A 10,420-nucleotide genomic window follows, 5' to 3' on the forward strand; every position below is an offset into this window, starting at 1 on the left:
AGAACTGTGGACTGCAACATATGTGCATTTAATCACAACACATCCAACACCGCACCTGTAGGCTTCTCACAAAAATATAGAGGTATACCTGTAGGATGAGGACAGTAAGTACTTATGCACAAAGTGTGATCCCTCCAGGGATACGCAGAGGCGAACATTGGGGCCAGTAGTGATGCAGTCCATCTGGGCATGCTTAGGGGAAGGTGAGGGGGGGGGCTTGGCTTGGGTGGTGACATCAGTTGCTTCTGACGCCAGCACAGCGCAAGCTCTTACACAGACGGATCATCATTAACAGCTTTTTTATTTCTGTCTATGTCTGTGTGGAGTCTGATTACGAGTGGTCTTCTCTATAAATTAGAATTTAATATCCTTGATTCAATTTGTACATTTCTAAGTATGTTCTCAATTAAGTATGTGCCTCATCAAGATGTAGTTTGCACCTATTTATGTACTAACTCAAGTAGCTATGTACTTGTCGAAGTATGTCCTTGTTGAAAAATGAACATGTATGTGTGATATTTGGGCTTTGTCGTTTTTTAAGTGTGACCTTGATCGAGTATGCATTCAGTCAAGTGAGTACTTAATCAAGTATGAACTTGTTAAAATGTACTCCCTTGATTGATAGTGTACTTAAATAAGTGTGTACTTTTCCGAGTACATTCTTCTTTGAGTTTGTTTTCAATCTAGTATGCACTCAGTTGAGTAAGTATCTAATGAAGTATGTATTTGTTAAACATGTCCTTGTTTGAGAATGTACTACTTTTGTGAGTATGTGCTTTTTAAGTATGTGCTTGTTTAAATATATACACTCAGTCAAGTAAGCACTTAATCAAGTATATACTGGTTCAAGAATGTACTTTACTAAACAAGTCCTTGTTTTAGAATTTACATAGAGAAGTATTTTTTTGAGTAGGCTATGTGCTTTTTAAAGTTTACCCTTAGTCAAGTAAGTGTGTAATTGAATAAATACTCATTTAAATCTATACTTGATGAGTGTACTTGTATTAGTATGTACTTTTTTGAGTATGTGCTTTTTTAAGTTTGTGCTTAATCAAGTATGCACTGTACAAATTAAGTGCATTATAAAGTTGATACTTGTTTAAGAATGTATCTAATTCATTATTGTGTTTACTTGTTCTTACATGTGTGATACTCTATTTCATCTGTCTAATTCACAAAAAGAAAAAAAAAAACATTGATCTTTTCAAAATTGCTTTGAATTTTGGTTAGAAACTAACTACCATCTACTCTTGTCCCTCAAATAGATCTTTTTACAAACATATGTGTTCATGTGGATGAAAGGTAAGACATTTGATCCATTGACTTTCTATGTAGCACAGTAATCAAGTTAATATCTAAACTTCCCAATGCTTCAGTTTTAGGTCAAATACTTCAAAAAACGTATGTACCTCTGTCAACATTTACTTTTTGTTGAAGGCAGAGTTTGATCATTTGATCAACACATTGTACATGCTAAATAACAAGACACCATCATCAGCATGTGGATGTTACCTTTAAGCTCAAAGCATCTCTGTAGCTCCCAGAACAAGTAGTATGGATGTATGTTGCTGTTTGTTTTTTGTTTGTTTGTTTGTTTGTTTTCTGTCTGTACAGTTCTGAAAACACACTTTGTCAAATTGAAAAACATTCTTTTTAAAAATATTTGCTGAAAAAACAAAAAAAAGTTATAAGTTAGGACTAAGGTATGACAATGCTACTCTGGAACCTGAATAATACAAGTATTTTAAACTGGTATACTTGTTAATTTGAGCATTTTGCCTTGTCAGATATCAAGTTTATGTCTTGTTTCAGCTTTGTAAACAAAGTCAAGGCAAAAAAAAATGGGCTGTTACTTGAAAGAATAAGGTTGGAAATCTACTTAAATATAAAATGCATCATAGTCCCAGTTATAGCTATTGCTGTCTAGACAGGAAGTCACACTCTTGACACATTTCCTTATTATCATAAAGTTCCATCACTGCTGAAAGTGTGCCTTTACATAGGCTTCCATTTTGTTCTATTAGTAAGAGTCATTTTCAGCAGTCAGTTGTATTTACAAATGGTTTAATCTGACCTGATGTCTGAGGTGGCAAACAGAAATGACATAAATGATCAACAGCTAGAAAAGTCAAAGGGCATTGGCAACCCCAAATGAGAACATCTGTCCGTTTTTTCAAACAGTGAGCATAAACGATATCAGACAGGTGCTGTGAAAGTGAATTACAAATTCATCTACTATCAGTTATTTTTTATGATAATCTCACACTGTGATATTTATACTCTGTGTTACAGTGTGGACTAGGATTATCCCTCCTGTTATGTTCGTTTCTATGGAACAGAAATAATGTTCCTGGGTCAATTTGACCCAGGGTATAATCAATTATCCAAAAGTGTCAGAATCCCAAAAAATCACAATACACATTTATTTTAATCTAATTTTTAACTCCATTACTAAGTATTTAATTTAATATTTAGTCCATTGGTGTTCTTTAACTCTCACAGATCATGGTTCAATGAGGATAACTCACTTGTTTTTCTTTAAAATTAATGGTAAAACTTTTTTTAATGTACATTGGAAAGCCCTAAATATAAATACAATAGCTTTACATAACATATATTTTTGTTTATTTTATTGTACATTTAGATTTTTTTTTAATTTTTATGAAGTGATGTTGATAAATTAACATGAGACACTTCTTCTGTCACATGCTGCCCAGATTTTTATGCTGCATTTAGCTGGTTTAGAAGGCATATATTGCCTAAAATAGACTTTAAAAAGGGTCAATTTGACCTGCAACATAACAGGAGGGTTAATGATTCTTTTTTAAAAAGAGTTGATATGGTTACAGTTGTTTGTCCCTGTGTTCTATATCAGCTTGATTCAAACACCATAGGTATCACCGTGCATTTACACAGTTTCACCCTATCAGATATGGAATGTCCTCAGGTTACTCATCAGCCACAATAACCCTATTCTCATGTTTGATTATTAAGACTGTTCCATTTTAAACATTATTTCATTGGTTCGAAGAACAACGGAACAAAAGATGTACTTTAAAAAACACTGTTAAGAATGTAAGAGTCTTTAATGTAAGACAAAATGAGGGCAGTGTTTTATAATCTGTTAAAAAATTACATAAAGAGACAGAAAGTGATTGCGTTTATCTCCCTTACAAGTACACTCATTGTCGTCATCAATTTTTTTGCCAAAAAGTATTAAAAACATGTAAATAAGCTACATCGTTTGATTGGATGGGAATTCTTTCATTACTAAGAACATGAGCACTGCAGTATATCCTACTCAATCCAATGTTCGCAATTCCTACGTGGTTAATCCTGACAAGTGCACTGAATGAGTTTTAATCCATGGCTTTAAATAAGCCCACAAATTGACTTTTTTGCTCTTGTTTGAGTTACGTTACACCAACAACTGCTGCAGAGTCCAGGTGTTTTTTGGATCTACTCACTTTATCCTTTGCAAGATTAAAACTGTGTCCTCTAAACTTCATGTTATGTCAACACGGCTCCAACTTTGCATAACTGTTGCCATGTCGTGGTGCACACTGCTTCCATTTGACCCAGTTGATAGACAGCTATTGCTTTTCCCTGAGGATAGACACACAGCGATACACATCAACACACACACACACACACACACACACACACACACACACACACACACACACACACACACACACACACACACACACACACACACACACACACACACACACACACACACACACACACACACACACACACCAAAGAGGCTTTGCCCACACACACACACATGTCCACGCACAAACTCAAATTCTGGTGACTTGCATCAGTGTACCCAAAAGGAAGGAGAGCCCACACAGTGAGACTGTGTAAAGAGGTTTTTATTCACACATCATGAATGATACATGGTACACACACACACACACACACACACACACACACACACACACACACACACACACACACACGCACACACGCTCAAACACACGTCAGTGACAGTGACAGACGACACAGTGCACTGTGTTCTCTTTCCTAACATGATGATTGAATAATGATTGAAGTTTCAACAGCAGACGGGGACAGGGGAGAGAGTACTGACAGAAATATGACTAACAGCTAATACAGTTTTCTTTGTTTCTTTCCAGTGAGACATTTTACCCAGAACACTCTGTTTTCTAGTTGTTGTACTCTGCCTCCTAAACTTCCACAGAATTACAAGCTGAGAGTTTCTGAAGCAGCAGATGTCACGGTACAGACTCCCTAATTAAAACAATAAACGCCATTTATGAGTCTGCAGTTAAGTAATTCCTCACACTCATGCATACTTATGCTTTGGACACATGCAGGCTAAAGCCAGCATAATCCTGCCTTAAACATGACATGACACCTGTTATAATCGCTCAGTCGTGTGTGCTAAATGCCAAGAGGGATTTTAGCAGATGCCATACCACGGATTGTGGAAGCTTTATGTATCTATTTGTATGAGTCGTTCCTCGTCACTTCGGTTGAAATGCCATGGGATACCACTTTAATCTCATTTGTTTGTCTTTGTGTTGTGTGGCCGCTGAGCCTTAACAGCTTGTCCACAAAAGCAAACATACGGCTCCTTGCGGTGTTTTTCTTTCCCCAGTCCTGAAGCCGGTCTGGCTGACTCTCATTGTGTTGCAGGGGGGAGGGATGAACTACAGCTGTCGCCTGACGTAAATGCACCACAAACGCTCCGTTGGTGCAATCACAGCCCCTCTGACAGATCCAACTGGTTAATGGGTTACTTCACACTCCCTTCCCCAACCCCGTCGACTCACTTCTGCAGTGTGGCTAAACCTTGTGATGAATGTTACAGCCAAGTCAGATGCTCAGAGCTCATTGACAGTCAGAGAGAAAAAAACAGAGCACACAATAATCTGTCTGCAATGATGCTAGTTAAGGCTATTATGTGCATATGTGCCTCAGATTTGACGTCAGAGTGAGTGATGCTGGGCTGAGACACAGCGGGAGCTCAATTAGGAGTTCTCTGCTGGCTTCACGGGTGAAGTTCATTTATCCTGTAATGACTTTTACAACTGTTCTGTTACGCCTTCTCTGGCTTTGGAAGAGCTTTCTAAGGTTTCAATAGACTTGTCTTTGATGGGGATTTTTTTTTGTACCAGCAGAGTTCCTGTACAGACAACAGTTACAGTCAGTCAAGCAAGAGACATGAAGGAGTGTGATGAACTAAACAGACAATGTGCCCTTATGGTTTTGATGATACCCTGAGCGTCTTTTTACCCAATGTCAAATTTTTCACTTTTCTTGTGAAATGTAACTCAACATGTAATGGAGTGATTGATTGATTAAAATTGAAAATGACAATCATATTTGACAGTGTTTAATCCAGTTTGCTCCTCCTTGGTCTGTGGACCTAACATAAACTGCACATGGGTCACCTGTGTTTGCAGCGTCAGGCTCTCTCGCCAAACCAGACAGCACACTGTCTGGTTAGGTGCTTGGTGAGATTAGGAATGCTGGTCTTAGAGGTGGACACATTTTTTTCTTTTCATGTACACAGACTACAACTCACCACTATGTTCTTGTCTTGTTTAGCTCAAGGAGGGAAAAATAATGCATGACAGAAAGTGCAAGCCTGAATGATCATCAGTCATTGTGTGTTTACTACACAGGATAGTGTTTCTCCCAGGATGCTATGGCAGAGTTGGGTGGTTAATCTTATGTGGTTATCTGTTATTTGACATAAAGTAATGAGTCCTTTTAAATATGTATTTCAACAGAGTTATTGAATATAAAAAGTAACAACATTTGCTACTAGCTACAGCAATTAGTAGTGGAAATACAGTAAGGAGCTACTTAATAACAGGTTACTCACAACACATCTCCTGACTTAATACCAATAAAAATATGGCATGAAGCCTCAGCCTATTTTTGTGTTATTGCTAATCAGAAAACGTTAGCATGCCAATATGCTTAACTAAGTTATCAGTTATGGTTTAAACGTCTGTTGACATTTAGTGTACAGCCTCACAAAGCTGTAGAGGGATGTTTTGGCCAACACCACAGATTTTTTGTGCTTATTTTCCACCTGGGGTTGCACATCCAAGGATATCAATGACTTCAACAACCAAGGTGATGCTTTTTTTTCCCAATTTGTAAAAAATAAATTGAACGACTCCTCTGTGGCACTGCTCAGTCAGCATGAAGATTCCCTTGTTGTTCTCAGATTGCATAAGTAATGGTATGTCTGTTTTCAATTTAGAAGGCAAGTCTCCAGAAAGTTGTTTGCTTTTCTCATCTTGCAGAAGACCTGGCAAAGCAGAATGTTTCACATTTTTCAAATTTACATCATGATGTAGAGACAGTATTTTGGCTTCTTTTCATTATGCTTTTTTAATGAAATCACACAATTAATTTGTGTTCATGCCAGTTAAAAGAGTTTCTACCATCATACCACTTACACCAGACATATTAACTAGCACATTGCAGCTTTAATGCTCATGCAATTCCAAAAACTCTTGGCACCAGGTTGAGCCAAGCATGATCTAACTAACAGGACATCAAACTGATTACAAAATTAACCTTGAATAAACAGTTTTTTCTTTGCATTGACGTATTCCAGCCCTCTCTTTGTCTCAACCAGTTTTGAAACCAAGCCTGCGCCCTTGTACTGAGGTCAGTGTTTATGCCACTTTATGATGCAGTCAGGCATCAATGCAAACCACAGTCCAGCTGAGTCATTTCACTGGAAACCCAACACATCCAGCAGGACAACAATCCTTCATTATCTGTGCCGGTGAACACAGTGAATTCGTAACAGGGAACACTAGAACTGTGCTCTTATGCAGAAAAATTGTCAAGAGGAAGGTTTTTTGTTGTTGTATTTTTCAGCAAAAACCCTGAAGAAAGACGTCAATAGAATCCATTGATCAACAAGGAAAAAAAAATAAAACAACTCCAAGGTGACATATCTTTCATCCGAAGGACTGAATGTGTGAGTCTGTCCGTCCTTTAGTTTAAACACATGTCCTGAGAGTAGCACTTCTTTGTCTCTTCATGAAAGCAAGGGATTGAACCGAATGAGGAAATTGACATGCCTCCACAAAGACGCACTACTAGGAGCACAGATTTGATTAGTGCGTAATGAACTCTATGGGAGGCTCAGTTAAGCTTAGGGGATTGTAAATGTGCCCCTGAGACTTTGACGCAGGCTGCTGACATCATTGCCCATACCTGCGTTTGACCAAACAGTCTGCTCACCGAGCGCTGTCATGGAGGAGGAGGAGCAGGGTGAAGGAGAGGGGGGGAAAAGGAGGGAAAATAGTGACTGTGAGTCTGTAGTCTTTGCAATAGGAGGCTTTATGTGAAGGGATGGAGATTAGATAGATCCCACTCCTGTTGAAAAATATAAATGTATCAATAGTATAAAGAGAAAGGAATCATACCGTGGCTAATTTGACAAACACTTCAACCGCCCACCTGACCCCAGCAATCAGGAAAATGAAACTGTCAATCCTGCAGGAAATAATTCCACCACCTTCCTTCTCATGCCCTCAGAACATCATTAAGCCCGCAAAAATGTCACATTGCACCTGATGTTAATTATACAACGAGCGAATCCTGCTGAGATAATGATATTTGACTCATAGTGTGGGAGGCAATTGCATCATGAAACTTTCCTGGAAAGCACCGTATTCTGCCTAGCACCTGGCTGACAACCTACCTGCTATAGCCTACGGAGACATTGGCCAAAAGAGAGTACAAATTAAATTGTATGTTTTAGCATAAAGAGGAATAAATGATAATTGTGGTAGTTTAGTCTGGCAGGTCTTTTATCGTTACTGCTAAAAATGGCACATGGTCTGACTGTGGATTGTGTGCGTTAAGATGGATGAGCAGATGCTGTTGTGCAGGGTGGCAGGTGACTCCTTCGGCTGCTCGACTCTCGTGGATATTTATTTTCCTGCCCTAAGTGGCTGACATTTACTGGATGAAGAGAAAGGTAGTGGAAGGAGATAAAGTGAGGAAGAAAAAAAGTGGGTGTGGGAGGACAAAATGAGATGGAAACAAGAGGGCTCTTTGTGCTGCACTTAATCCGAGGTTAATGATTAAAGAGAGCAGTGGGTGGTCTGGTGTCGGATGAAAAGAGCAGGTCGAGTTGGATGAGGAACAGAGAAGCTGTGTCGAACTATCTGTGTTCTGCTTTTATCTCACAATGGCCCTAGCAACAAAATCATACACAGAGCAAAACACTGTGCGGCTCAGACAGGAGACAGCTCCAAAGCTTTTTTTTGTTGTTTAAGTGGCTGGCTAAATGTTCAACAGCTGCAGCAGTAAGAGTGCAAACTAGACAAATGTAATATTTTTAAAAGAGGATTGTCATTTACTAGAAACAAAGCACAGACTGCATCTCATCATTCCATATGTACAGTACTCATGCTGGATCTGTAATGTCTTTCTCTTTCAGTCTAAACCTTCATGGAGATGCAACTGTCTTAAACAATACCGTAAGCATTGCAACTCCAAACCATGGTTTAATCTTTCACTTTATGTGGACCCTATAAGGGGTATTGTTTCCCCCATGTGGGATTCAGTCTTTACAATGTGATAGTATAAACTGAATGCATATCATAAAACCTTAAAAACACACTGCACAGAATCGCAAATACATTAAAAGATGGCGTACTAATGTTTTCAGTACATTGTGTTCCTTCCTTCTTGTTCTAGCGTGTGCTGTACTCTCATACTCTAAATCAGGCGTATCTCTGTGCACACAGCACAGCAAAATGAAAAAAAGAAAAAAACTGTATCAGTGACCAAATGATCCCACAGTTCTGCAGCTTAACACGAAGCTGAAACACATTTTCTGGATTTATTTTTCTGGCACGTCAGAATCACTGGCATACGAGGGAAGCGAAACAAACAATATGTTCTGCACACTCTGGGTTGTGTGGGCGAGTGTGTATGTGTGTTTTTGGTGCAGAAGATAAGGGAGAGGCTGAAGATAAAGGTTTGAAATAATGAGTCTATCACTTTCTGCCAGGCTGTAGAATTTATCCAAAACAACTGCAGAGATGACTAAATGATGGAAGGTGAGCTATCAACTTCACTGTCAGGATTCATTCAGAGAAACAGAGGGTATACATTCATAAATCACTCTGTCATTTCAGTGTTATTAGTATGCTAATTTGCATGTCTACCTCTGTTCACATCTTCACTTTTGTTGGATAGAAAGTTAGGTTGCCAGCAAATAGATGCAATGTGATAAAGGTCCAAAAATAATGTGTCATTTAACATTAAATCACCTGCTATTTTGTTCCTTATGGAACGCACAATTAAGCATTCTCCTGCCCTTGCTGCTGTAATGGAAAAAAAAAATACTCCACTGCACTTTTGAACTGCACATTTTGATTAAAAAAACCCAGCAAGTTAAAAGTAATGTCATTCAATTAGGTCTGACCAACCCTTTATAAGCTTAGCATCAGTTGTGAGTAATTTGTTAACTAAGTAACGTGTTACTGTAACTGATGATGATTTGCTGTAACTAGTAATGTATCTGGTTACTTTTTCAATTCAATAATACTGTTACAATTACATACATTTTAAAGAACTTGTAGATTGTTATTGTAACGACAAATAGTCGATCACTAATTTGCAGTCGAGTTACCTCTACATCTGCAGAGTAGCGTCTATGAAAATAGACTATAGATCAGGCATGCGCTCTCTGTCTTGGAAATACCCATATTATTTTTCCATCCTTGAGTTAAAGGACAAGAATATAGTGGTGGGATATAGTTGAACCAGACAGCACGTTCCTGCTAAGCTGGTTGCCAGAGAGCCCGGGGCTGCAAACACTGGTGACCGTAGAGTGTATGAATAATGGATGTAGTATCCGTGACGTCACCCATCTGTTCCTGAGTGCTGTTTTGAAGCCAGTCGTTGGCGGCGGTCATATTGGAAATGCGGAACTCAACCAGGCATAGTGTTACGTAAAGAGGCGGAGTTTGAGCCTCCTAGCCAACAGCTAGGTGTTCTTGTCCGGGAGTCAAGTCAGTCATGTCCTTATTTGGGCAAAAACTTGTAATCTTAATATCTTCTGAACCGTCGCGTTAGAAAAAAATTCACCCCCGTACAGTGTGTGCAGATAGAGAAATTAGCTACATAGAGCCAAGTCGTTTTTTGAACCAGGCTGTAAACATGTTTATTAATGCTGCAAAGATAATCTTTTTTGAATTGGTGTGTATGTGGTTTCCTGTGTTTCTGCAGCCAGCCTCAAGCAGATTCTTGATGAATTGCAGTTTATAACACTTACGCATGGGCTTCTTATTTTGAGACCGGAGGTTGGCGCTTGCTGGTGACCTATATTAGCCTACAAGTTAGCCATCACGTTAGCCATGCAGACCAAGGAGGAGCCGCTCCGTCGAAACAGCCA

Source organism: Notolabrus celidotus, chromosome 10 (assembly GCF_009762535.1).
Source record: "Notolabrus celidotus isolate fNotCel1 chromosome 10, fNotCel1.pri, whole genome shotgun sequence".
Classification (NCBI taxonomy): Eukaryota; Metazoa; Chordata; class Actinopteri; order Labriformes; family Labridae; genus Notolabrus; species Notolabrus celidotus.